The sequence below is a fragment of the Cetorhinus maximus genome, chromosome 23 (assembly GCF_964194155.1).
Source record: "Cetorhinus maximus chromosome 23, sCetMax3.hap1.1, whole genome shotgun sequence".
In the NCBI taxonomy this organism is placed as follows: Eukaryota; Metazoa; Chordata; class Chondrichthyes; order Lamniformes; family Cetorhinidae; genus Cetorhinus; species Cetorhinus maximus.
The window spans coordinates 35,273,407-35,301,129 of record NC_135901.1 but is presented as its reverse complement, the minus strand read 5'-3'; the positions used below and the strand labels follow the sequence as shown (position 1 = coordinate 35,301,129).

The 27,723-nt window shown below is 45.8% G+C and overlaps 1 long non-coding RNA gene across 1 annotated transcript in view; it reads left to right on the top strand.

Annotated features, from left to right (window-relative positions):
- The window catches only part of LOC144697571 (uncharacterized), a 358,368-nt gene that overhangs the window by 283,605 nt on the left and 47,040 nt on the right, over nucleotides 1–27,723 (top strand). The window lies entirely within an intron of this gene.

The following is a 27,723-nucleotide window of genomic DNA, read 5'->3' as shown; positions in this document are numbered from 1 at the left end:
CAGCTTGGATCAGGAGAAGGCCTTTGACAGAATATCGCACACCTACATGGGGGATGTGCTCTCCAAAATGGGCTTTGGGGAGGGAATTCGAAATTGGATCCAACTGCTCTACACTAACATCAGTAGCGCAGTCTCAATCAATGGGTGGGAAACAGATAGCTTTCCGATTAAATCTGGAGTCAGGCAGGGCTGTCCTCTCTCGCCTGTCCTTTTCGTGTGCTGCATAGAACCCTTTGCCGAGTCCATCAGGAAGGATCCGGGCATAAGAGGAGTGACGATCCCAGGCAGTGGAGGCACTCAGGTAAAAGCCTCCCTGTACATGGACGACGTCGCCGTTTTCTGCTCGGATCCGCTGTCGGTGCGCAGACTGATGCACGTCTGCGACCAGTTCGAACTGGCCTCGGGAGCCAAGGTAAATCGTGCGAAGAGCGAGGCCATGTTCTTTGGGAACTGGGCTGACCGATCCTTTGTCCCCTTCACTGTCAGGGCTGACGGCCTGAAGGTGCTGGGGATATGGTTCGGAGGGACCGGGGCATGCGTTAGAAATTGGAAGGAGCGAGTGGCTATGGTGAAAAGGAAACTGGGCATGTGGGAGCGACGCTCCCTCTCCATTGCGGGTAAGAACCTGGTCATCAGGTGTGAGGTACTCTCGCTGTTGCTGTACGTGGCGCAGGTCTGGCCCATTCCACACTCCTGCGCGATGGCGATCACTCGAGCCATCTTCCGCTTTATCTGGAGGTCGAAAATGGATCGTGTCTGCAGGGACGCGATGTACAAGCCTCTAGATAAAGGGGGAAAAAACGTGCCCAACATCGCCCTCATACTGATGGCCACCTTTGTGTGTGGCTGCATCAAGCGGTGCGTAGACCCTCAGTACGCAAACACCAAGTGTCACTACGTGCTGAGGTTCTACCTGTCCCCGGTGTTGCGAAGGATGGGTCTGGCCACGCTGCCGCGGAACGCTCCAAGTAGTTGGACCGTGCCGTACCACCTGTCCCTGGTGGAAAAATTTATGCAGAAAAACACCTTTGACCACAAGTCCATCAGGCAGTGGTCAGCACGTAACGTCCTAGAGGCCCTGAGGGAAAAGGAGAGGGTGGACCCTGTGGGATGGTTCCCCGAGCAGACTGTCAAAGTCATTTGGCAGAATGCCTCATCGCCAGAACTTTCCAACAAGCACCAAGACGTAGCTTGGCTGGTGGTGAGAAAGGCCCTCCCCGTCAGATCCTTCCTACACGCCAGGAGTCTCACCCCCTCTGCACGTTGCCCTCGAGGTGGCTGTGGTGGGGAAGAGACCGTTGTTCACCTCCTTGTGGATTGTGCCTTTGCAAAGAAAGTCTGGAGAGAGATGCAGTGGTTGCTGTCGAGGTTCATCCCGAGCAGTTCTGTGACACAGGACTCTGTGCTCTACGGGCTGTTCCCAGGGACACACACCGAGACAAACATCGACTGCAGCTGGAGGATCATCAACTCGGTGAAAGACGCGCTTTGGTCTGCCCGAAACTTGTTGGTCTTCCAGCACAAAGAGTTGTCCCCGACCGATTGTTGCGGACTGGCACAATCCAAAGTCCAGGACTACGTGCTGAGGGACGCACTAAAGCTTGGGGCAGCTGCCGCCAAGGCGCAATGGGGAAGGGTCGCTGTCTAAGACCTTTCTACCACAGCGCACCGAGAGACTGGGAACTGTTTAGAGCCCCTCGGGCTGTACAGATCAAAATGAAAGGCTGTAAATGATTGTAATATTGTTTGTACTGATGCACCTGGTGATACATTTTGTAAAAGTTTAACCTGGATTGTACCCTTGTAATGTTGTTTTTGAAATGGTTTTGAATGTGATTGAAGATTTTTTATGAATAAAGTATATTTTTACAAAAAAAAAAAAAAATTTCACAAGGCTCTGTTTGAGCTATTACTCCAGCAGGACTGGCCACGTGTCTACCAAACTGGAAGATGCCTCAGATAATGCTGCACCGATGCATGCCTTCATACTTATCACACGATGACCTGTTTCTGATGTTGCCCAATGCCGTGACACTGTTACTGTTGCACTTGTCCATGTCTGTGTTTTTATTAGTCTCTTACCTTTGTCGGTATTTACTTCACTAGGCACTGCGTCAGTTTATCTTACAAAAAGCCCTGAATTAAGTAAAGATCCAATGGACCCTGTGTCTGTTTTCTTATACTGGATCCTGTCTGTGTTATTACTACACGCGGCGACCTGTTAGTATTACACATGATCCTGTCTCAATTATTCCTGCAGTCGGCACTGCCTCATTTTATGTTCCACTAGATCGCGGCCCTGCTTATAACACACTTAACCGTATCTGTACTTATATCCTGCTAGGCCATATTTCGGATTAATTTACACTTGATTCTGTATCAGCCTGTATTACATTCGAGCTTATCCGTCTTTTCTAAATTAAAATGGATACTGCCTTTGCAGAGATGTTGTCTTTGTCTCTCCTTCTGTTCCACTCTCCCTTTCTCTCTATTTACTCCACGAGATCATATCTGTCTCTCTTACACTGGAGGCAGTCTCTGTTATTCCGGCCCTAGTCTCTGTCTAGGAAGCTATTACTCTTTGCCCTGTGCCTGTAATAGCTGCCCTCTTTCACTTGATATTGGTCCACTCCCTGTATCAGTAAATACTGCACTAGCCCCGCCTACGTTATTGCAGCAGTAGATCCTAGCTATGTTAATATTTAACTCATCCCAGTCGCTGCTATTGGTGTACTAGGTCATGTTTTTGATTAAATAACATTAGATGCTGCCTCTATTATTACTGCATTCGTAATGTCCCTGCTTACATTGCACGAGGCCCTGTCTCAGTAATTTCCATACGAGACTCTGTATCTGTTTTTACTTCACTAGTCTACGCCTGTATAAGGTGACGTTGAGCTACAAATGGACCTCTGACTTTGGCCTTGTAGGTGGTGGACAGGGTCTGGGGAGTCAAGAGGTCAATTACTCTCCGCAGCATTCTCAGCCTCTGATCTGCTCTTGTCGCCACAGTATTTACATTGCTGGTACAGTTCAGTTTCTGGTTAATGGTAACGCCCACAAAGTTGATAGCGGGGTATTCAGTGATACGATTTCCGATAAATGTCAAGGGGAGGTGTTTGGATTCTCTCTCGTTGGAAATGGTCACTACTGGGCATTTTTGTGGTGCGAACGTTAGTTGCCACTTATGAGCTCAACCTTGAATGTTGTCCAGATTTTGCTGCATTTGGACATGGACTGCTTCAGTATCTGTAGAGTAGTGAATGGTGCTGAACATTGTGCAATCATCAGAGAACATCCCCAATTCCGAGGTTATGATGGAAGGCAGGACATTGATGAAGCAGCTGAAGATGCTTGGGCCTAGGGACACTACCCTGAGGAACTCTGGGTTTTGAATCACATCGCCAATAACGAGTAGTTTATTGGCAAACGATCAGCTCGTCATCTGGCAGAGACTCCTGATATTTAACTCGAATGTGAACTGATTTATGCAAGCGCTGGAAAGAAATGATCCTCTACATTTACCTGACATGAGATTGACACACATGAAGTTCTCCGACTCATTATTCCAAATGTTGGAAAGGATGGAAACTCTTGTTGTTTTCCAGGAAAAATTTTATTATTTTTTTTTTCTACGGTTTTTAACTGTGAGCTTTACAAATTCAACCCCGACTATTCTCATCATTTTTGGATTCATTTGCCTGTCTCTTTAATTTGTAGAATCTGTGTACACTTATCTGAAATGAGGCAGGGCTTGGCGCAGCATAAAGATATAAACGACCTGGTGTAATATAAAAGGAGATATGGGCTAGTGCAGCAGAGGCAGAGACGGGCTCTACTGCAAAAAAAAATGGTCTCAGCTAATCCAATCATAACAGAGACATTACCTGTGCAGCAATGACAGAGATGTGACTTCGTGTAATATAAATACAGATATGAGCTAATGAAGTAATAATAGAGACAGGATGTGGTGTAATATAGATAGAAATATGGGTCAGTTCAGGCATAAGACTAACGGGGGCTGATACTTTACAATCAGAGATATGGGATAGCTCAGTGATTAGAGAGAAAGGAGCTGCAGTAAAATAAACAGATATATGGGTTTGTGCAGCGAGCACACTATCTGGCCCTGGATTTAATACAAAAATGTGATACAGAATCGTTCATTGATTAGATAGGCAGGACCTGCTGTGACATAAACAGAGAGATGGGTTTGTGCAGCAAGGACGCTATCTGGCCCTGGATTTAATATACAAATGAGATATGGGCTATTTTGGGGAGAAGAGAGACAGGTGCTGATGATACATTCAAAGATGCAAGTCTCTGTATAAGAAAAATAGAAAATAAAAGCTTTGTATAATAAAATATGAAAGAGGTTATAGTGCAAAACTGTGAGCAGTAGCGTCAACTTCAGCATTAACAGAAACATTTCTTATCGAAAACTGACAGACGCAGGGTTTCCAGTAGTAATAATGATAGAAGTTTCCATTAGAAATTGAATGACAGTTGGCCTCTTAGTGCAGCCATTGCAGCGATTACACCTCAACAAACAGGAAGTGGGCGAGTGTCTATTGGCTCAGGATACCACCTGAAAGATAATGGGTGAGATTTTCTCTGATTCTTAAGTGCTATGGAGATACACAGGTCGTCAAGATGGGAATGCTAATTTGAAATTTGGTTTTGCCGGCCTTCAGAGCAAGATGCCATATTGGCGCGTGTAAGCGTGTCAGTGCCTGCGTGTGTGTGTGCCTGTGTGTGCACGCATGTATGTCTCTGTGCTCCTGTGTATGTTTGTGTCTGTGTGTCTGTCTGTATGTATTTGTGACTGTGAATTTGTTTATGTGTGTATATGTGTGCAACTGTGTGAGTCTGTGTATATGTGTCTGAGTCCGGATGTATCTTTGTGTGTGTGTGTGTTTGAAACACGTCATGTTTCTTGCAAGTGAATTTCACAACGATCACCGTCATCCTTCCATTCATGAAAGATGATGGACACACAACAAACGAATATATTTCAGATGGGGTCTCTCCACATGCTGCACCTTTTCTGATGGCAGAGGAGGTCAAGCCTTTAGAGGTAGTTCCTGTCACAATTGCCTCACGTGAAGCTACGAGTAGTGTAATGAGTTGTTTGTTCCAGTGTTGGCATCTGTTGCCAAGGCGCTAAAGCCACTGGATATCATGTTGATGCACAGCAGGAAGTGTCGCCATCTTCCTTTGTCGTCAGCTAGTGAAATTCAGGCATGATAATCGATACTCAGGGCCTCATGTCACGCTTGTAATCGTCCTAGAACTGGAACTTTGGGCGTCTAACTGGCCGCCTGGCCTTTAGCTTTGTGACCATCTTCCACCATATAGACGGGCCCGACCCATCCAATCTACCCCTGTTTGATGAGTCTAACAGACTTGGGAGCTCTGTCTTTGACAGGACTGCCGCATTCCTGATTGTGTCCCGCCAGGAGATACCCATAACCATCGCACACTGCGCAGATGGAAATTGCAGAACTCCTTTTTTTGATAGCGGTAAGTCCTCCATGACTCACAAGACACTGAGAACCCAGCCCTAATACACCATCAGCTTGGCCCCAAGGGTTAGCTTGATTTTAATCCATGCACGTTTCATGAGCCAGGTGATATCTGCTTTCCCCGTGCGTGTATCAGGAACTGCATCAAGGAGCAGACTGTCTGTCACCGTGGAACCTGGGGAGCAGTATTAACTAACCACTTCCAGCCGGGTGTTATCTTGTGTGAACAGTGGCGGAAATGTAATACCTTGTCCTTGAAACATGGTTTTCTTGACGCTTTTCGTCAAATGGAGATATTAAATGAGTCACTATTGGTTTTTCAGTATTCTTGTACACCCCTGTGTAACAGACTTTAATAAACCAGTACGGGGGGCGGGGTTGCGCTTATGCTATGTCCTTGCAGGTCTATTGTAATGCTGCCTGCTGAAAACCGTGCCATTAATTCCGGAATCAGCTATCCCAATGCGATTCCACATGTAGTCGCTCCGGTAAAACTTCTATTCTGGGTGAGGCTCGAACTCAAAACCGCGGCAAAGCCCGCTGACAGCACTATAAGTACAGTGCGCTAACCAAATGCGCCACTGGAGCGCACACCAGAGGCTCCATTTGACCTAGTTACATTTTTCACAGATCACTGGGGTCAGACATGATTCCTTGGTGGCAGGTTGGTCAATGTGATCTCAATAAATTTTAATGATATTATATGAACTGCAATATACTTTCAATAAAATAAAATGCCGAAAATGGGTCAGAGAAACTTTGTTAATTTTCACACACTGAGCATGGACACTGCAGAGGCTCCTGCGCCTCTTTCAATATTGTTTTTCTTAACTCAGGGTATTCAAAAGGGAGTTGGACAAATATATGAAATGGAAAAGCTGCTGGGTTATGAAGAAAGAGAAAGATATTGATACTAACTGGGCAGCCCTTTGAAAAAAGCTGAAGTGGGCACCATGGGTCCTAATGAGCTGCGAACTTTTACGATTCCATTGCGAGTTCAATTTGTTCCTAAATATCCCAGCTCAATCCTATTTCTGGAAAGGATAACCCAGAACTGCAACATGAGGACACAGTTTGAAATTCTATACAAGCCCCTCTGGCTAACTCGCTGCACGGGGTTTCTGTAGTTTTTTGGTTGTCATATTCGCCCAACAGAAGCACAAACCCCCGTTTAAAATGGGGCAGAAACACTACCAAACGCATTTAATCTCCGAGCCGCCAGAAATCAGTAATACGCGTTTGTTGAATATTAACTGAATACAGCATCTTACACTGTGAAAAAGAACAAACTTATGGAACCCTGCAGGCTTACAGCACTGATCATAAATGAAGAGTTTCGATTCCGGAGTTCTGATTATGTCTGAGATAAAATGAAACCTGCAAATTGAGCCTTTTAATTCATTTCTCAGGGGATGAAGATAGCACAAGTGTCACAGGATGGACAGGAGCAGTCATAGTCTGAAAGGACATTCATTATGTAATGATCAAAAAGGAAACTAGGGGGTTGATAATTTTAAACTGTTGTCAGCTCAAACTGCTACTGTATAACTGAGACCATCGTCTGACTGGGGAGAGAATTCCACAGATTAATGAGCTTTTTGGAGAGTATCAAGTGTTTTGAATTTACGCCGTGAAAATGTTATAGGAATCACGGGCGGCTTCCAATGTGATGGGACAGACCAGGGGATAAGTGTTCGTCATTTCCATCTAGCATTCTGTGGGAACCAACCGAGATCATTCTCCGGCATCGGAAACTACAGTCCAAGGGGCTGCACTTGTACGTGTTTGTTCAATGGCTGTAATTAATATGAATGGGTGAAGCAACCTCACTTGCATGTTCAAAGTTAGACAAGCACATTCTAGGCTCCCTAATTGTGCCTCGGGGGAGGTTAAATCTCAGGTATAACAGTGCCTACTTCAATAGTCGAACAGAGCTTGGGTGCTTCTCGCCGCTGCTCCTCTCGGAAGATGCATTTTCCACCAAGAGGCCCTCTCTATGGCATTTACTACACCGCCCTCGCCGCTGTCGCAGTCCCAGGTAAAACGTGTCTCAGTTTTCTCCGCTTCTCAGTTTATGTTCCTGTTTCACAGGAGTTTGCATCGCTGGCTCGGTCACCAATGTATTGGCCATCCCTAATGAAGGTGATGCTGGACCGTCTCCTTGAACCGCCGCTGTCCACGTGGATTTCGAGAAGCTGGAGAACTTTCCAGCCGCTCCGCCTCACTCACCGAACTGTTTCTGGTCAATTCTGCAAAGCCAGCGATTACAGATTCTTCATTATCTATTTTTATTGTTACTCGATCATGGGATTGGAGCGCAGCCGACTGGGCTGACATGTATCGCCCCCTCCCTAACTGCCCTTGAGGACTGAGTGTCTTGCTGGGCCATTTCAGGGGGCAATTAAAAGAGTCAACCAGATTAGCGGTAGGTCTGTAGTCACATGTTGGGCAGACCGTTTATGGACGGCAGATTTCCTTCCCTAAAGGGACATTAGTGAACCAGATGGGTTTTTACAACAATGTACGATAGTTGCATGGTCAGCAGGACTGAGGAGAACTTCATATTCCTGGCGTTTTAATTGGATTTAAATTGGAGCGAGGCTGTTTAAGGTCAATTGCCAAGGAGCACTTCCCTTATCTTCATTCTTTATTGGGACGTGGGCGTCGCTGGCAGTGCCAGCATTGGCTGCCCATCCTTAACTACCCTGGAACTGAATGTCTTGCTCGGCCATTTCAGAGGGCAGTTAAGAGTCGACCACATCGCCGTTGGTCTGGAGTCACATGTAGGACAGGTCGGGCAAGAAGGCTGATTTTCTTCCATAAAGGGATATGAGTGAACCAAACCCACTCTACAGGTTAAAGTTGTGACTGTGCATGTTAATAGCGACTGAACAATTACACTATCCCACTGTAAAATTCCGCACTGGTCCATCAGTGACAGGAATGTGATAACCCCAATAGAACATGGTATCAAAAACTTATTCCCTTGTTTCAAAAACCCATATTTCAAGTCACGCGACATTAACTCTGTTTTTCTCGCCACAGATGTTCTTAGACCGGAGTTTTTTTCCAGCATTTTCTGCTTTTGTTTCAGATTTCCAGCATCCGCAGTATTTTGCTTTTATTTCAAATTAAAGATTGAGGCATTGTTGTCAATTTGGAATAATGAAATAAGAATATTTAGGGCTTCTGTCTCGTTTTGAAGCTCCTCAATTAATTCCATCTGTTCCTGTCCCTCCACGTTCGCTGCCCCTGACAGATTTCCATGAAATATCCCTCAAGCCATCTTCCTTCTTTTCTCCTCCTGAAGGTTTGTTATTTAGATTTGTATAATTGATTTTTGCAATCCATTTGAACCTCACACAATTCAATGAATCATTTTTCTTTTTTTCTTTCCTGGTGGATTCCAGTTCGAAATGTTATTAATGATTAAATATTAACTTGTTTCTCCCGAGCTCCCAGACTTATTCTACTATATCTTTGGATGGTAACAAGGGTTTCATTATTTCAAACATCAGCACCACAAAATGTAAAACTTTGATCAATAGAATGCTGTTTCTTCGAGCCCATCCTCTACTTTTGCTTCACATCCATCCCTTTTTCTTCCAGTTAATTTTGTGGCGATTGTGAACCTGTCCTGAGGAAGGTGTGGTCTCTCCTGATGTATCACTTGGTACTTAGTGTCCATAGCATTGATGGATCTCCTGGTCATCATCACCGCCGTGCTTTTGAACCGGATTCCTGGTATGTATTTTCCAGGCAGCTTCCTGTCCATTACTCCTGTGTGCAGTCTGATCATTGCTTTCATTTATGCATCCAGAGACAGTTCTGTCTGGCTGACAGTTGCTTTCACCGTCGATCATTTTGTGGCCATTTGTTGCCTGAAGTTGAAAACAAACTACTGCACCGAGAAAACTGCGGCGGCGGTAATAGGGACGGTTTGTTCCTTGGGCTGTTTAAAAACTGCCCCATGGTACTTTATACACGAAACTGTGTACGTAATTAAAAATGTGCCCTGGTACTGCCGCCTGAAGGATCTCCGTTACACTTCTCTGGCATGGAGGGCATTTGACTGGTTTCACCGCATCTTGACCCGTGCCTCCCATTCCTCCTGATCCTTCTGCTCAAAGCTCTGACTGTCAGGCACATCCTAGCGGCAAGCAGAACCCGCAGGAGGCTCCAGGCTCAGAGCAATGGCCAGAAGCACAGTGACCCAGAGATGGAGAGCCGGAGAAGGCTCATCATCTCAATGTTCGCTCCCTTTGGCAGCTTCATCCTGTTGTGGCTGACCTACGTGGCACAGTTCCTGCACGAAAGAATTACAAATGATTATCAGATCCTTGACTTCGGTGACTCAAAATACATTCTGCAAGAAAGCGCCAATATGCTCCAGCTCTTGAGCTCTTGCACCAACACATTCATTTACGGGGTGACTCAGCGCATATTCAGAGTGGAGTTTAACAACCTGGTCCAATTCCCACTCAGGCGACCGGCTCAATAAGTCAGATAACGGGTTAATCTTTTCTCTCCAACATGACCCAGTGGACTGCTTCAGAGGACCAGGCATGTGTGAGGCGAATTAAATGACTCGTTTGTGGGCAGGTATAGATGAGATCTCCTTAATGATTGATAAAACGCCCGGTCATTTCATTAATGCAGGAAGGGAAAGCGGGTCTCCCTCAGTTACACCGTCTGGTCCAGGTGCACTTGTGTGCCACAAGGTACAGCAGGAACCTCCAGCCTGCCAAACATTCAGGCGGGACCAGCCAATGCGGCTTTGCCCATCATCGCCTTCCTCACAAGGGCAAACGCGTCTTACAAATCATACATAACAAAAGATTGCCTTGGATATTTGCATTACAAACACAAGAGTCACAACATGGGCTGAAAGGGCGAGCTGTGGTCCAGGGCACTTAAGCACAAGGTTGAATGAAATTGGCAAGGGGGTCATTTCCAACCTTTAAAAACATCCACTTTGCCGATGTGGGACCTCTTGCGGCAGTGACACCAATACCTGAATTTGGTGATAGGTGTCTATCCCATACCAGTGACACAAATGCTGCATCTCTCTATCTACAGTCTGATTTTCAATATCCCTCTCTTTTTCTCTGCTATTTGTTCACTACACACACACACACACACATACGCACACACCTTTTCCTGTTCCCTCCCACCTCTCTATATTCTGTCTTTTCACTTTTCTTTCCATCCCCCTCTCGTCTCCTCAACTCGGTGATATTTCAAAAATCTATCTACCTCCTCTTTCAATACTTTCAGTCATCTAGTCTACACAGCACCTTCCAAACCAACGAACACTACCATCTAGAAGAACGAGTGCAGCAGACACATGGAAACACCATCACCTGGAAGCTCCCCTCCAAGTCACTCACCACTCTGACATGGAAATATATCGGCCGTTCCTTCATTGTCGCTGGGTCAAAATCCTAGAACTCCTTCACTACATTGTGGGTGCACCTACACCACATGGACGGCAGAGGTTCAAGAAGGCAGCTCACCACCACCTTCAGGGCAATTAGAGATCGGCGATAAACATTGACCCAGCCAGTGAAGCCCGCCTCCGGTGAATGAATAAAAAAAATAAAAGTTAATAGGCATTGCTGCTGAACAGAGTTAGGAAGCACACACTGATCTGAGAACAGTGAACCATGGGCTAAGTCAGGAATTTGTTCCAAGGGGGAAAGAGGATGCTGCAGTTTGTTTTTCCAGCAGGTGGGAGTAACATATTAGAATGCACTGATGATTCGTTAATACACAGAAGACAGTCAGTGGTGATCTCCTGCAGTGCATCTTGTAGATGGTACACACTAATGCCACTGTGCGTCGGTGATGGAGGGTGTGAATGTTTATGGATGTTTATAGAGAGCTTAAAACTGACAGCCGCTCCAGGTGATAATAGTTAGGTCAGCTCCCTGCTGTACAGATTTACATTTATTCAGGAAGTCACTTCCATCTGATAGACCAAAGCTATTTTCCTAGCTGGTGGTCCCAGCATGAAAGCCGTGCATCGATGAAACACGACTGAATACTGCACCCGTGCCCTGCACACTCATTGTGCACTCGTGCTTATGTTTAGATTAAGGCTGCAATGCATTTCGAAACCGTTTTGTAAGGAAGGAATTAGTCAAAATAACGTGAAACCTACCACCAGCAAATTGTTTCTGACTGCAGTAATAGCAACCTGTCTCACCAGTTAGATTCTGTGACAACTGAAATAAAGCTGAAGTTAAATTAATACCCAGTTTTATACCTCATTAAAGTAAAAGTGTTTCTAGATGCAGTTTCTGCAAACTCAGTTTGATACAAAATAAAATCAACCTTTTGTAAAAAAGGTGGGAGACTGGTTTGGAAGGGGAAAACTTATCACTTGCAGTTGGTAGACAATGTACTTCATTTGCAGCAGGTGGAGAAAGTACAATGTGTTCAACTGAAAAATATATTTAGGGCCGGATTATTTAAGCTTCCATTACGGATTTGTACTTGGCGATGTGGAAATGTACCAATTATTGGGTAAACAGCACGTTGTTGTGGGGGGGAGGGGGGAGTATGGAGGGGGCAAGTATTAAAAGGAATGTGTCAGAACAGATTTAAGATTGCTGAAAATTTAAATCCTAAACGTAGCAGAATATATTGTAAGAGACATAGCAGAACCTCCCATACTTTTTCCACAGGACGTGGGTTTTACTGGCAAGGCCAGCATTTGTTGCCCATCCTTAATTGTCCTCGAACCAAGTGGTCGGCTGGGCCATTCCAGATGGCATTTAAGAGTCAACCACTTGCTCTGGGTCTGGAGTCACGTGTAGGCCAGACCGGTTAAGGATGGCAGATTTCCTTACCGAAAGGGACATTAGTGAACCTGATGTTTTTTTTCAAGGTCTGGTTAGTTATAATTGTCCTGGTCACCATTATGGAGACTAGCTTTATAATTCCAGGCTGTATTAATCAATTCCAACATTACCATGAGAACACTATCTCCCCCACCCCGCCACCCACCGCCCTCCCACCACCCACCCACCCCACCACCCCCTCAACACGCTAAACATTAGTTACAATAAATCATCGATATCCTACATTCAATGACGCTCAGCCATATTGACTTTGACTCTAAGTCAGGGTCACTCCAACTCTTCGAACACGATGGCCCCTCACCAGAGAAAATGATCGTTCCTGGCTTCAGAGAGAGGCACGAGTGTTAGGCCAACTTAGTACAGTGGAGAATCAGTTCATTCTTAAACCTTCGAAACACCATCCTCTTCCCACCCGGAGTCAGTCCTTTATGCTCCAGTGGAAGGTCATTCAGACCACTGTATGCCAGGTCCCATAGGGCAGCCCCATTCGTTAACATGCAGCTGCTATAGCCCGGACAGCTGTCTTACCTCAAGGGCACAGTTTCATTCAGAAATCAATCATTTCCACTTGGATCACTCTGGTGAGCAGCGAGCTCCAGATCATTACCACTTGCTGTGTCAAAATACTCATCTCCCCACCTCACCATCGCTGCCATCTCTTACCCAAAAGGCAATGGATTCTGTAAAGGCTATGGGCCCTGACAATATTCCAGCTATAGTAATGAAGACTTGTGCTCCAGAACTCGCTGTGCCCTGAGCCAAGCTGTTCCAGTACAGATACAACAATGGCATCTACCCAGCTATATAGAAAATTTGCCCAAAACTCAAAAAGCAGGACAAATCCAAGCCTACTCTCGATCATCAGTAAAGTAACAGGAAGAGGTCATCAGTGCTATCAAGCGACACTTGTTTAGTAATAAAATGCTCACTGATGCCCAGTTCGGGTTCTGCCAGGCCACTCAGTTCCTGAACTCATTACAGCCTTGGTTCAAACATGGGCAAAAAAAGAGCTGAACTCGAGGTGAGAGTGACTGCCCTTGACATCAAGGCCGCATTTGACCAACGATGGCATCAAGGAGCCCAAGCACAACTGGAGTCAATGGGAATCTGGGGGAAAACACTGCTGGTTGGATTCATAACTAGCACAAAGGAAGATGGTTGTGGTTGTTGGAGGTCAGTCATCGCAGCTCCAGGACACCACTGCAGGAGTTCCTCAGGGTAGTGTCCTCGGCCCAACCATCTTAAGCTGCTTCAATGATCTTCCATCCATCATAAGGTCAGAAGTGGGGACGTTCGCTGATGATTGCACAATGTTCAGCACCATTCACAACTCCTCAAATACTGAAACAGCCCATGTCCAAATGCAGCAAGACCTAGAAAATATCCAGGCTTGGGCTGACAACTGGCAAGTGACAATCTCACCACACAAGTATCAGACAATGACCCTGTCCAAAAAGAGAGAATCTAACCATCGCCCCTTGATGTTCAATGGCATTACCATCACTGAATCCCCCACTATCAACATCCTGGGGGGTTACCATTGACCAGAAACTGAATTTGATGAGCCATATAAATACAGTGGTTGCAAGAGCAGGTCAGAGGCTGGGAATCCTGTGACAAGTAACTCACCTCCCGACTCCCCAGAGCCTGCCCACCATCTACAAGGCACAAGTCAGGAGTGTGATGGAATACTCCCCACTTGCCTGGATGAGTGCAGCTCCCACAACACTTAAGAACCTTGACCTGATCCAGGACAAAGCAGCCACTTGATCGACATCACATCCACAAACATTCACTCCCTCCACCACCGACGCACAGCAGCAGCAGTGTGTACCATCTATAAGATGCACGGCTGAAAATCACCAAGGCTCCTTCAACAGGAATTTGTGGAATGTCTACGAGATGGCTTTTTAGAGCAGTTGTGGTGGAGCCCACTAGGGAACAGGCAATTCTAGATTTAGTGATGTGTAATTCGGCATATTTGATAATGGAGCTTAAGGTGAAGGAACCCTTAGGAGGAAGTGAGAATAACATGATAGAATTTACCCTGCAATTTGAGAGGAAAAAGCTGGAATCAGATGTAACGTTATTACAGTTGAATAAAGGCAACTACAGAGATATGAGGAAGCAGCTGGTCAGAATTGACTGGGAGATGAGCCTAGCAGCAAAGACAGTGGAACACCAATGGCAGGAGTTTCTGGGAGTAATTTGGGAGACACAGCAAAAATTCATCCCCAGGAAGAAGAAGCATACTAAAGGGAGGACGAGGCAACCATGGCTGACAAGGGAAGTCAGGGACAGCATAAAAGCTAAACAGAAAGCATACAATGCGGCGAAGAGCAGTGGGAAACCACGGGATTGGGAAGTCGACAAAGACCAACAGAGGACAACTAAAAAAGTAATAAAGAGGGAGAAGATTAAATATGAGGGTAAACTAGCCAGTAATATAACAGAAGATTGCAAGAGTTTTTTTAGATATATAAAGGGAAGGGTAAGAGAGAGGCAAAAGTGGTCATTGGGCCACTGGAAAATGACGCTGGAGAAGTAGTGGGGAACAAAGAAATGGCGGAGGAAAAGAAAAGGCACTTTGCATCAGTCTTCACGGTTTAAGAAACGAGCAACATCCCCAAAGTTCGAGAGTGTCGGGGGACAGAGGTAAGTATGGTAGCCATTACCAAGGAGAAGGTGCTAGGAAAACTGAAAGATCTGAAGGTGGATAAATAACCTGGAACAGATGCAATACACCCCAGAGTTCTGAAGGAGATAGCTGAAGAGATAGTGGAGGCGTTAGTGGTGATCTTTCAGGAATCACTGGAGTCAGGGAGGGTCCCAGAGGGCTGGAAAATCGCTAATGTAACCCCCCGCTTAAGAAGGGAGTGAGGCAAAAGACGGGAAATTACAGGCCGATTAGCCTGACCTCAGTCGTTTGTAAGATTTTAGAGTCCATTATTAAGGATGAGATTTCAGAATACTTCTAAGTGCATGGTAAAATCGGGCAAAGTCAGCATGGTTTCATCAAGGGGAGGTCGTGCCTGATAAATCTGTTAGAATTCTTTGAGGAGGAAAAGAGTAGGTTAGACAAAGGAGAGCCAATGGATGTTATCTACTTGGACTTCCAGAAGGCCTTTGACAAGGTGCCACACAGGAGGCTGCTCAGTAAGATAAGAGCCCATGGTGTTAGAGGTAAGGTACTAGCATGGATAGAAGATTGGCTGTCTGGCAGGAGGCAGAGAGTGGGGATAAGGGGGTCCTTCTCAGGATGGCGGCCTGTGACTAGTGGAGTTCTGCAGGGGTCAGTATTGGGACCACAACTTTTGACTTTATACATTAATGATCTAGATGAAGGAACCGAGGGCATCCTGGCTAAGTTTGAAGATGATACAAAGATAGATGGAGGGACAGGTAGTATTGAGGAGGCAGGGAGGCTGCAGAAGGATTTGGACAGGTTAGGAGAATGTGCAAAAAAGTGGCAGATGGAATACAACGTGGGGAAGTGTGAGGTCATGCACTTTGGTAGGAAGAATAGAGGCATAGACTAATTTCTAAATGGGGAGAGAATTCAGAAATCTAGAGTGCATAGGGACTTGGGAGTTCCAGTCCAGGATTCTCTTAAGGTTAACTGCAAGTTGAGTCAGTAGTTAGGAAAGCAAATGCAATGTTGGCATTTATTTTGAGAGGAGTATAATATAAAAGCAGGGATGTGCTGCTGAGGCTTTATACGGCTCTGGTCATGCCACATTTAGAATATTATGAGCAAGTTTGGGCCCCATATCTCAGGAAGGATGTTCTGGCTCTGGAATGGGTCCAGAAGAGGTTCAGGAGAATGATCCCAGGAATGAAAGGCTTAACATATGAGGAACGTTTGAGGACTCTGGGACTATACTCGATGGAGTTTAGAAGGATGAGGGGGGGATCTGATTGAAACTTACAGAATACTGAAAGGCCTGGATAGAGTGGACGTGGGGAAAGATGTTTCCATTAGTAGGAGAGACTAGGACCCGAGGGCACAGCCTCATAGTAAAGGGAAGACCTTTTAGAACAGAGATGAGGAGAAACTTCTTTAGCCAGAGAGTGGTGAATCTATGGAATTCATTGCCACAGAAGGCTGTGGAGGCCAGGTCATTGAGTGTATTTAAGACCGAGATAGATAGGTTCTTGATTGGTAAGGGGATGAAAGGTTACGGGGAGAAGGCGGGAGAATGGGGTTGAAAAACTTATCAGCCATGATTGAATGGCGGAGCAGACTCAATGGGCCGAATGGCCTAATTTCTGCTCCTATGTCTCATGGTCTTCCTGACATCTGCCATAGGCTCACGTTTTATTCTTATCTTAATTTAGATCTATTTTTTCCTCCAGGGAGTTCTGGCCTTTCTTGACAAACTTTCCCATTTGATGGACTGTACGTTCACTGTCCCCAAAATACTCATCTTTGAAGGTATCCCATTGTTCAGTTATCGTTTCTCCCAACAACCTTTGGCTCCAACTTATACCACTCAAATCACTGCTTACCCCATTGAAGCTGCTTTCCCCCAGTTAATTATTCTTACTCTGGATTACTCTTTGTCCGTTTCGAAAGTCAGCTGAAACCTTCTGATACAGTGAACACTCTACCGTAAACGATCCCCCACTGACACTTGATCCAATATGTCTTATGGTCTAACAGCACCTTCTAAATCCAGAGCCTGCCATCTGGCGGGACAAGGGCAGCAGACAGACGGGAACACCACCACCTGGAAGTTCCCCTCCAAGTCACTCACCATTCTGACTTGGGAATATATCAACATTCCTTCACTGTCGCTGGGTCAAAATCCCCGGACTACCCAACAGCACTGTGGGTGTATCTACACCACATGGATTGGTTTCATTTGCCTTTTAGGGAAAGAAACCTGCTATTCCCATCTGGCCTACATGTGACCCCCAGACCCACAGCAAGTGTGGTTGACACTTAACTGTCCCCTGACATGACCCTTAGAATTAGGGGTGGACAGCAAATGCTGACCGTGGTTCAAGGCAGTAGCTCATCACTACCTTCAAGGGCAATTAGGGATGGGCAATAAATGCTGGCCCAGCCAGTGAAACCCACATCCTGCAAACAAATAAAGAATTTGCCCCCTCACCATGTCTCATGGTTCTGAATTCTCCCCCACTCCTCTGAATTCCACCTCGGGGAGATGGAGGATTAGTGGTAGCCTCACGGGACGAGTAATCCAGAGACCCAGGTCATTGGTTCAAATCCCACTACAGCAGCTCGTGCAATTTAAATTCACCAAGTCGAGAATATTAAACTCGTCTCAGTAATGGCGACAATGGAAAATAATCGATTGTTGTAAAAACCCATCTCGTTCACTGATGTCCGTTTAGGGAAGGAAACCTGCTGTCTTTACCCGGTCTGGCCTACATGTGACTCCAGACCCACTGCAAATGTGGCTGACTCTTAAATGCCCCATGAAATTTGCCCTAGCAGGCCACTCAGTTCAATGGTAATTAGGAGTGGACAGAAAATGCTGGCCTTGCCAGTGATGCCCACATACCATAAAGAGAAAAACAAAATAAAATGGGACACCTGCAAGAGGGCAGTGCTCAGTACTGCACAGCCCCGTTGAGCCTAGGGTGTAGCTTCAATACGGACATCATCCTCGGCAGAATACCTAATGCTAAAGTGATAATTTAAGGACCAGACAGACTATTTCACTTTAACATTGCGCAGTGTAAAACATTTCAGGATCTAAAGACAAGACATATGGTGGGTACATTTCAAAGAAAAACTTTAATATTTAGAAGAGGTTAAAACATTCCAAAAATTCCAAAATCTCATGTCTCACAAATGGCTACAGTGCCCCAGGATGAGCCCAACAGCATGGGAAATGTGGGAACAGATTCAGGCAGAGAGAGGGAGAGAGCACGCGAGCATTGCCAGAAACGATGGACATGGTCATTCAGATCAGACCATGGCCATTCAAGTCATTTCAACTGGTCACCTTGACCGAAAATAGGACAAAGGGACAAATGGAGGGCAGCAATTTAAGAAACTTAAAATATGAACTGACCTGGTGACAAATATGAGCCATGAATGCATTAAGGAGAGATTGTATGATACTTGGCAAACGATCGGCTGTTAGCAATATTTGACTGAGGACAGTTAATGTTGGCGGGCAGGTGCCGATGGGGCAGAAGACGTTCCATTCTGCATTTCACCAAGGACAAGTTCAAGCGCAAGTGAGTGGTGACGAGTGTGAAGGCAATAAGATGGCAGACACATTCGTTCATGACAAATAAAGGCTCACTGGTCTTCAGATCCTCCTCTTCACCAGGAATCGGCCCGTCTCACTGAAAAGGGGGAACTTGGGTGAGAAAGCGTTCATTCTCAAGGGGGTTGAGATCTATCAAGCTAACCTCCCACCCCCATCAGTATGTCCTGGACACCACTGAGACCCCCACCCTCAGCGATAGTCAGTCACCTGGAGCTATGATCCTGATATTTATATGGTGAGCAGGGGGTGACCAGGCTCTCATTTTGCTGGTAATCACACTGCAGTCCCATATCAGTGAATAGTAGATGGAACAGCATTAACTTGCTAACAGGGATGCAACTGCAGTGACATTAACAACAGTCATAAACCTGGGACAGTTGTTGATTTATTGGTACTTTGGCATGTTTAATTCATTCACAGGATGTGGGCATCACTGGCTGAGCCAGCATTTATTGCCCTTCCCTAGTTGCCCCTTGAGAAGGTGGTTGTGAGCTGCCTTGAGTCGCTGCAGTCCATGTGGTGTAGGTACACCCACAGTGCTGTTAGGGAGGGAGTTCAGGATTATGACCTAGCGACAGTGAAGGAACAGCCAATATATTTCCAAGTCAGGATGGTGATTGACTTGGAGGGGAAGTTCCAGGTGGTGGTGTTCCCATGTGTCTGCTGCCCTTGCCCTTCTAGGTGGTAGTGGATTTGGAAGGCGCTGTCGAAGGAGCCTTGGTGAATTCCTGCAGTGCATCTTGTAGATGGTACACACTGCTGCCACTGTATGTCAGTGATGGCAGGGGGAGTGAATATTTGTGGATGTGGTGCCAATCAAGTGGGATGCTTTGTGTGTCGAGCTTCTTGTGTTTTAGGAGCTGCACTCTTCCAGGCACGAGGAGAGTGTTCCATCACAATACTGACTTGTAGATGGTGGACAGGCTTTGGGTAGTCAGGAAGTGAGTTACTCATCACACAATTCCCAGCCTCTGAACTGCTCTTGTGGCCACAGTATTTATATATCTAGTCCAGTTCAGTTCCTGGTCCATAGTAAACCCCAGAATGCTGACGATGCATTTAAACACATGATCCAAGTATTCCAGCTGAAGAGTTTTAGATAAATGGACTTTTCAGTGGCAAAGAGTACTGCATGAACAAAACCTGATGGCCTGTCAATCTGACAATTCTAAGAGGCAGTACCCCCAGTGTACTAATATTGCTGTAAGGAAGATATAACTCAATGCTATTGTAATTTACTATGAAGTAGAGCAGTAATAGTGGGGTGTGTGCAGTTGGGGTCTTAATTGAATTAAAGGCAGCTGGCCTGAAAGCTTTGATGTATAAGATAAGCTAGGTTTGAAATGTTAAGTAGGTAAACAGAGGTGTAAAGGGAACATTTGCATTTGAAAATAAACCAGGTTACATTGATTTCAAAGGAGGGGGTGAAATGTGTCTCCTAGCCAGAAGAAGTTCAGACAGTGGGCAGAATTTTGCCATCAGTGAGCAGGGGGCAGGGCCCGCTCACTGATATGTAAAGTGACACGGGGTGATGTCAGGCAGAGAAAATTCTACCCAGTGTGTTTATTTTTCCTCGAAAGATTGCTGGTTCAAAAAAGGCATGATGAGAGACTTTGATTATCAGAGAGGTGAAGTCCAAGGACAGTGAAACAATGGGAGTGTCCATTCAAAGGGGAAGATATATATTTATAAAAGGAGCAAAGGCTGTGTGTAAGGGAAGGATTTCTAAGATCTAACAAGGTGTGAAAAGCCTCTGCCATCTACACCTCAAGCTGCTGCCTGCAAAGAAATGAAGCTAAGAAAACTCAGTTTGATCTGGATTGTTCAGGGTATTGCACTTCTTTGCCTGGGTTTTTTGAAGATTGTCTTACTGTTGCCATAAAAACATAACTGGGAGTTAACTCCTAAATCCTCTAGTTAATCTCAGTAATTTGTAGATTTATGTACTTAATAATTTCTTCTATTATTAAAAAGGTTTAATTTAGTTTTGTAAGAAACCTACAAGACTTATTTACTACTGAATTCATGGTATAAATTGAGGTGCATGCCAATTGCAAAACAGTTGTTTCAAGTTTCCCTCTGGGATCTGAGTTCAGGGCTCATCTGGGACATGACCCAATTTTAAGAGGCAGAAGCCCCAGTGTACGAATTGTATTACCATCTTCTGACCCAACTGGGGTCAAGTATTGATGATGAAGCAGCAATGCTGATGGAGGGATACCAGAATGGATAATTGTCCTCGAACCTGATTGAAACACTCAGGGCATGTGGACACTCAGTTGTGGGGAACATGTTGGAACAGCCTTTGGATACACCTCAAGGGAAATGGTAACCCATGCACCCCATGTGCAAGGACACGGTTGAACTTACAGGACACTGATTTGGCCTCAGCTAGGGTGTTGCACTCAGTTCTGGGTGCTTCAGGTTGGTAAGGATGTGAAAAGATTGGGAAGAGTGCAAAAAGATTAGAGAAATATATGAGGAATGTCATTTATAATAATGCACTGGAGAAATTGGGATTGTGTTCCTTGGACTTGGAAAATTGGGAATGGAAGAAATTTATAGATATATTCATGAGGGGCCTGGATAGTAGATGAGGACCAAGAACAAGGGGGCACAGATTTAGGTCATTAGCAAAATTGATAGATGAGAAAAACATATTCAGTGGTTAGGATCTGGAATGCACTGCCTGAGTGTGGTGGAGATGGGGTCAATCTAGTGGTTAGGATCTGGAATGCACTGTGTGGGGTGGAGACAGTGTTTGACATGGCACAGGAGTATCACCTACTTGAGCTCTGGTCCATCGCAGTTTGGTTGCAGTTCATGCGCTCCACCACCCCCACTTGCAATCGAGAGATGGTCGCCATTTGCAACTCCAATGTGTTCATTATTCTACTGGATGCAAAGCACCTCCTACAGAGCTTGATGTGATCTGCTGTCTCCTTTTGCAGGCGAGAGATTATCGCCATCTCCATTTCCAGCATGCTAAATGGGTTTTCCAGGTAATTCTGTTTTTGTTTTGGATTTCCAGCATCCGCAGTAGTTTTTTGTTTTTATCTGCTAAATGGATCTCCTGGATTCACCACTCCCCCGGGAGCTGAGGGAACAGAGCTGGTAGTTAGTCCCCCAGTCTGAACAATCCTACACATCCCTCCAACAACATCTTCAATTCAGACAATCCCAGCTTCCATTGGTGACGTAGGAACCTGAAATTGGTTGAGTGACCAAGAGTACATATGGGGAGGTGATGGCATAGTGGTATGGTCTCTGGACTAGTAACCTCGAGTTCCAGGGTAACACTCTTGGGACCCAGGTTCAAATATCACTCACAACAGATGGTAGAATTTGAATTCACAAAATCTGGTAAGTCTAATGAAACCCATTGTTGTAAAAGCCCATCTGGTTCACTAATGCCCTTGAAGGGAATCTGCTGTCCTTTCCTGGTCTGGCCAAAAATGTTAACAACTAGGAATGGGCAATAAATGATTCAACCTAACAGCATAAACACCAGTGAGAAATTACAAGCTCTGCCAGACAATCTGTAGTCTCGTCCTTATTTCAGTCAGACATCAAAAATTGATCAAGTGGAAATAAGAAGTATCTACCCATCGCTGCTGCATCATTTCCCAGCTTTAAGTTAGAGCACTGCGTTTACCTCAAAGTCATGATATCTACAAGCCCTCCCCAAATCCATGTTGAACTTTGCTTCACTGCTAAGTCAATGGCTTCAGACACTGGGCAGTTACCCTTCAGGGGAGTGCCAGAACAGACAATGCAGAGAGAGAGTGCCATCCGGGATAGTTGGGTCAGGAAAGCTAGCTCCCTCCTGTGAGGCCAAGTTCAATCCCAATTGGCCAAGGTCAGGTCTGGCAGGCAAATGGTTTACCACCAATCCAATCCAAGGTGGAGAGCAAGCATTCCCAAGTTGCACAGAGGGGTATAGAGTGATATGGTGGCTCATGTTAGCAGCCAGATTTGGGTAGTGGGATAGTTAAAGTCATGTTGGCTTTAAATTTCCACAGGATAAAGGCATCGAATTTAGGATTTTTATTGCATTGTACATCCTGATACAGTTGGTGGCAGTCATACACCAGACAGGTGAATTTTGCCAGGAACCAAAAAGAGGGAGTGGTACAGGGTTTTAGTGAGTGCATCTGGAGTATTGTGTGCAGTTTTGGTCTCTGCCTTTAAGGAAGGATTAACCTCCGATGGAGGTGGTGGAGCGGAGATATTACAGTGAAGGTTCATTAGATTGGCCCCTGATCACTGGGCTGAGGGTGTTACCCTATGACGAGAGGCTGAGGACATTGGACTTTTATTCTCCGGAGCTAAGGGGTGATCTTATTGATGACAACAACATTCTGAAGGTGCTTCACAGGGTAGGTACGAAGGGATAGTTTCTGAAGCTGGGAATCTCCAACAGGGCGGGGGAACACTGTCTATAAGGGGGCTGATAATTTAGGATCGAGATGAGAAGCTGCAAGTCTTTGGAACTCTCTACCTAAACTGTGGATGCTCCATCATTGAATACATTAAGGCTGGGACAGACAGGTTTGGTCTCGGGGAATCAAGGAATATAGGGAGCAGGCAGGAAAATGGAGTTCAAGTCCATGATGAGCCACGATCATATTGAATAGTAGAGCAGATTTGATGGGCCGAGTGGTCTACTCCTGCTGATATTTCTTAACGACTTACTTGGACTGGGAAGGTCTCCCTGTAATGGGTGCATGACCACCTGTGGATAGCCTCCTGGCTGTCTGTGAAGTCAAGTTTGAAGGTATAGCATTGTTATCAACTCTCCTCTGTCCACCTTCTGCAAAGACAAGGAGACAAAAACTGCAAGCTATTACTGAGTCAAAACCCAGATACTACAAGGATTTAAACCTACCACCACCTACAGATAGGCTGAATTTCTGGATTCAGCCCACTAAAGAAGCCGGACAAGAATTTGCACATTGTGCAGCAAGCAAAGCTTCTCACTCAGGCAGAGCCTTGGTACACTCCATGTCCAGTGTCATAGGTTGTAGGGGGTTTAACTCCACAATTGCCAATCCTGTTACTAACTTCAGGTCTGTAAACTTTGGGAAAAGGGAACAAGGCACCCCAAAAAAAACATGAAAATCAGAAGCCAAACAAAAAGACTGAATGTTGCTGTAAAGTGAGCTCGCTGGAGACAGGCCTGAATTAAGGAAGGATATTTTGTAGCAGGTTTCATGTGCTTGACCAGGAGGTTTCTATTCAACACAGGCAGTGACTGTACAGAGCGAACTTCCCCCACTAGTTTCATATACTGGAAAACTGACCCAAAACCACTCCACCCACCCAAAACCACTCGCCCCACCCCCAATCCTGTCAAGTGTACCCCTTTGTGTACATGTGTAAGAGCCCCCAGCGTTTTATAATTTTTTTTTAAAAGAGTATTTAACGTTTCAGCCCACTGCATTGCCGCCGGGCTCATCCACAGGGCCGCCAGTAACTGCTGCCCAAAGAGCGAACTTGTACCCGAGCTGCCAGGCTCTTCCCGGTGAACTCTCGGGCTGAGAAAGGCCATGGGCACGCCATGCTCCTTCGGTGTCAATGGAAAGCTCACTTTGCCGGAGCTCTCCATGTTCCCACAGTCACTGGGGTTCCGGTTTAACCTGCGTTACAAACAGAACAGTGGAGAAGTCATGCTGGAGTTGTACAGAATCTTGGTGAGGCCACAGCTGGAGTATTGTGTGCAGTTCTGGTCGCCACATTACAGGAAGGATGTGATTGCACTGGAGGGGGTGCAGAGGAGATTCACCAGGATGTTGCCTGGGATGAAACATTTAAGTTATGAAGAGAGGTTGGATAGACTTGGGTTGTTTTTGTTGGAGCAGCGAAGACTGAGCGGCAACCTGATCGTAGTGTACAAGATTATGAGGGGCATGGACAGGGTGGATAGGGAACAGCTGTTCCCCTTAGCTGAAGGGTCAGTCACGAGGGGCAGGAGGTAGGGCGGATGCGAGGAATAACTTTATTACCCAGAGGGTGGTGACGGTCTGGAATGCACTGCCTGGGAGGGTGGTGGAGGCAGTTTGCCTCACATCCTTTAAAAAGTACTTGGATGAGCACTTGGCACATCATAACATTCAAGGCAATGGGCCAAGCGCTGGTAAATCGGATTAGGGAGGTAGTTCAGGTGTTTCTCACATGTCGATGCAGACTCGATGGGCTGAAGGGCCTCTTCTGCACTGTGATTCTGTGAGTTCACCTCTTATCAGTGTCACCAACTAGGTTTCTTACTAAAAAAAAGTGAAGCAAGGTTAGAACTGAGGATTATAACCAGCTGCACTGATATAGGAGCAGAAGGAGGTGGCCATTCAGCCCATCGAGCCTGTTCTGCTATTCGTTGAAGTCATTGCTGATATTCTACCTCAAGCCCACCTTGCTGCCCTATCCCTAGGTGTCATTGCTCTCCAGATTGGAGTTCTGAACGTGCTTAAGAAAAATAGAGTTTCCACAGCCCTCCGGAGCAGAGGATTGCCAAGATTAGACACCTCGAGTGGAGAAATGTCCCCTCACATCAGCCTTAAAGTGGGAAACCTTTTATTTACATCCAGCCTGCATTGCCCTGTAAGACTTCCACAAGTTTCAATAAGGTCACCGCCCAGTCTTCAAAACGCAAGGTTTTCCTAACCTCAAAAGAATCCAGCCATCCCAGGGATTAGTTTGGTAAACCCCATTGTGTTACTCAGAATAAGAGGCTGTGGGAGAAGAATTAACCCAGGCTTGTCTTTTGGTTCAAGCTAGTTTATTTTCAAGGCATCTCCTCAGTGCTACTGACTTCCAATCAGCTTCTAACACGGTCCAGTTGTATCTTTTTATTCTGTTTCGACAGGATAATCAATGTTTAACTAGCGATTGACTTTAACAAAGTGCTTGTTATACAGTGCAATTATTTATACATCAACTCATTGCACTCGCCATATCCCAACTATATCCCTCCTTCAATAAGGGGGCCACTCCCTCTACGGCAACTATATCCCTGAGGTTTCATCAAGGCTCTATACAACGGCAGCAACATCTCTTTACTTCTGTACTCTAATAAGCTTGTAAGATTTATAATACAGAGCAAGGAATCAGCAGGGCAATTAAACAACTGCTTTGGTTTCATATTCACAGAGGAAGACATAAATAACTTGCCAGAAATACGAGGGAACCAACTGTCTAGTGATAATAATAATCCATGGCCTCCCCATTCAGTGACCTGCTGGGAGACCCGATGGTGCAGTCGCATTGTCACTGGGGGAGTATTCTATTATAGACCTAAGTTTGAATCCCGCAAGGGCAGACAGTGGAAATTAATTTCAATAAAAATCTGAAATGAAAAGTCTAATAATGACCATGAAACCAGTGTCGATTGTCATAAAAACCCATCTCTATCACTGATGTCCATTAGGAAATCTGCTGTCCTTACCTGGTCTGGCAAACATGTGTCTCCAGACAGAAAGTGGACTCTTAAAGTGCCCCTGTGAATTAGGGATGGGCAATAAATCCTGGCCTAGCAGGTGATGCCCACATCTCATGAATGAGTCAAGACAAAAATTATTCAATTGATCATTGCAAACGACAAAATCAATGGGAGTAATGTTCATCCTAGTCTCAGTGTTGCATTTAGATTGGTGGACAGGACAGAGGGTTAATATCAGGGTCAGAGATGGACATCAGCGTCAGTACATGAGGGACAGGACCGGGCTAAGTCTGTGGGAAATCAATTGGAGTTCAGAGTCAGTCCATTAGGGACAGGACAGCGCTCAGTATGTGGGGAATCAAGTGGAGTTCAGGGTCAGAACTGGGATCAGTCAGTGGGGAACCAATTGGAGTTCAGGGTCAGTACAATCGGACCAGGACTGGGCTCACTCTGTGGGGAAACAATTGGGATTCAGGGTCATTCCATTAGGGACAGGGCTGGGTTCAATCTGTGGGTAATCAATTGGAGTTCAGGGTCAGTAATAGAGGAACAGGACTGGGCTCAGTCTGTAGGGAATCAATGGGAGTTCAGGGTCTGATCATTGGGGACAGGGCTTGCTTCAATCTGCAGGGAATCAATTGGAGTTCAGGGTCAGTACATTAGGGACAGAACAGGGCTCAGTCTGTGGGTAATCAATTGGGGTTCAGGGTCTGTCCATGTGGTACAGGATTGGGCTCAGGCTGTGGGGTATCAATTGGAGTTCAGGGTCAGTACATTACAGACAGGGCTGGGTACAAACTGTGGGGAATCAATTGGAGTTCAGGGACAGTAAAATAGGAACAGGACTGGGCTCAATCTCTCGGGGATCAATGGATGTTCAGGGTAAGACCATAAGGGACAGGACTGGGCTCAGTCTGTGCGGAACCGATCGGTGTTCATGGTCAGTCCTTAAGGAACAGGGCTGGGCTCTGTCTGTGGGGAATCAAACGGAGTTCAGTTTCAGTCCATTTGGGACAGGACTTGGGTCAGTCTGTGGGGAATCAATTGGAGTTCAGTGTCAGTCCAATTGGGACAGGAATGGTCTCAATCTGTGGGGAATCAATTGGAGTTCGGGTCAGTAAAATAGGAACAGGAATTGTCTTAGTCTGTGGGGGATCAATGGGAGATCAGGGTCAGTCAATTCGGGAAAGGACTGGGCTCAGTCTGTTGGGAATCTATCAGAGTTCAGATTCAGTCCATTTGGGACATGACTTGGATCAGTCTGTGGGTAATCATTGGGAGTTGGGGTCTGTCCATTAGGGACAGGACTGGGCTCAGTCAGTTGGGAATCAATTGGAGTTCAGGATCAGTCCATTTTGGAAAGGAATGTTCTCAGACTATGAGGAATGAATTGGAGTTCAGGGTCAGTGCATTAGGTACAGGACTGGGCTCAGTCTGTGGGGCATCAATTGGAGTTCAGGATCAGTACATAAGGGACAGGACAGGACTCAAACTGTGGGTAATCGATTGGAGTTCATGTTCAGTCCATTTGGGACAGAACTTGGATCATTCTGTGGGGAATCAATGGGAGTTCAGGGGCAGTCCATTAGGGACAGGACTGGGCTCAGTCTGTAGGGAATCAATTGGAGTTCAGGGTCAGTTCATTG